We start from the raw sequence: 2121 nt of genomic DNA, 5'->3' as shown, positions 1-2121 counted from the left end.
TGAAGTAAGAATGTGGAACATTGACAGTCCTGCCACACACTATTCTTGCTTTTAAAGTATGCAATATCCCCTTCCTTGTTCTATTTGAACAATTGCCTTTTGATCTGTGTACAGGTCCCACATGCCCACAATGAAGTGTTCTGGAATTCTTGTTCTTCAGAATGTCATCCAAAATTTGTTAAGATCCTCACAAAAGAAGACCTTTTCATAGTGAATAAAACACAAGTAAACATCTTTCTGATGTTCTCTGCTTCCAGCCAAGATCCATCTGGCATCTACACCCTCTTCTGGATCCAGCTTGAATTTCTGGCAGCTACTTGTTGATGAATAAGTGTGGGTTAAAATAATTACCGCTACTAGGGTTCTAGTTCCTGTATGCACAGGTTATTCCAAGCAAAACATGCTCCAACATGTTTCCGGGATCAGTAGATGGCTGCAGACAAGTTTTCTCAGCAACATACTTGTCTTAGTCGACCCTGGGCGCCTTACTAAAAACGTTACCTTTTTGTGTCATTGGGAAAAATTATTTTGAAGAAAGGATTGATTTCAAACTTTCAACAAATCTCAGTTGGACATTTTTCCAAATCACTGAGGTTTTGCTAGAGGTTTACCGGAATGCCACTCCACATACAACAACAGGTTTTAGATGGATCAAACATTGTGTGGGCGTGTTTTTTTGTTTTGTTTTGGCTTATTCTTTTATTTTAAAAACTTCTAATTGTGTACTGGATATGGATCATGTGTTTTAAGGAAGGTAGGGAAGACAACAAAGATAAGCTAACAGAGGAGAGACCGTTAACCTTGACCAATGAAAAACCTGTATACCCGAAGTCCAGAAACCAGTGGAAGATGATCATGGAATTGCCATTGATAGCTACTAAAGTTGGAATCTTACATACTTTGGCATTTTCAATGTTAAGCAAACATCTTAGCTTTAGCAAGTCTTTGGCTAGATTGGTATAAAAAGTGTGAAGATCAGCTAGCTGAAAGAACTGATCTTTTTACAGTCTTTCAAATAAGATGAAAAGTAATAAAGCTGATTTGTGGAATGACTTGTAACGGGGAATGAGGTTTGGATTTACCAGTGCGATCTAGAAAGCACGTTCCAGTAAAAACGCTGGCTTTCAAGGCAACCTGCTGCCCCAGGTAAACTGGAGGCAGAGAGGCCCGTTCAGAAAGTTACAGCTCCACTGGTTGTCTTTTTGTTTTCCACAGAGGGGTAATCTTGATCAATGCTCTTGAAGGATATACGATGATCTTGATCATGGAGGTTTATTAGGAAGAAGTTTTAAGAAAATTCAAAACCGCATCGGTGAGAAAAAGACCAGGAAGATTGCATCTCTTAAGAATGTGTTTCCATCACAGCAACATAACTGCTCATTCCAAATGCCAAAACTTACCAGTGCACCTTGATTGCATGTCTGATCGATTTCAGGCTGCAGAAGTTGGTAGAATTCTTCATCTTTGATTCTAATGGTTGGGGTGTAGATTTGAATAATCATGCACTCACTGGTCTTCCTTGTTAGCATATGGATATTATTTAATTGCTGGGAGGTTGTCGTTCAGGAAAAATCTTGTGTGCTTTTTGAGGAGAAATGCAAGACCATTCCCCTCCAATTTGACATTTCCAGCACTGTAGATCATAGGATTGCTCAATTCAAAGTAACCGATACCAGGCCATTTCAGCACATAATGCCAGGGCTATTTATCGTCAAGCAATTCATTTCTCTTTTGACAACTTTCAATTTTCCTAGGTTTAGATACTGTACAGTGCACATTCTGCTTATTAATGAATGTTTGCGGCCATCTCTTCTCATTTTGAGTCATGTCACATCAGCAATGGACGGTCCTGAAAGCGTTACACCAGCTATATCATTAAGGTCAACTCTACTCTGAAGAGGCAGGTCCCGCTGGAGTTGAATGTCTTCTAACCCGCGGGGCTCATCTTCTGGCACCCTACATGAAATGTTTCTCCTGTTTTCATACGATTTTTCACTGGCCATTTTTTAAAGCAGTACATCACCAGGTCCTTCTTCCTCGTGGATTTTAGTCTGGAAGCACTGCTGAAACCTGACTACCATGGGTAACCATGCTGGTCTACGCACACACAAAAAAGGGTTT

This window comes from Echinops telfairi, unplaced genomic scaffold (genome assembly GCF_000313985.2).
Source record: "Echinops telfairi isolate 266 unplaced genomic scaffold, ASM31398v2 ScPeMD7_7467;HRSCAF=8505_1, whole genome shotgun sequence".
NCBI lineage: Eukaryota > Metazoa > Chordata > Mammalia > Afrosoricida > Tenrecidae > Echinops > Echinops telfairi.
The sequence above is the reverse complement of the archived record's forward strand: the minus strand, read 5'-3'. Positions refer to the sequence as shown.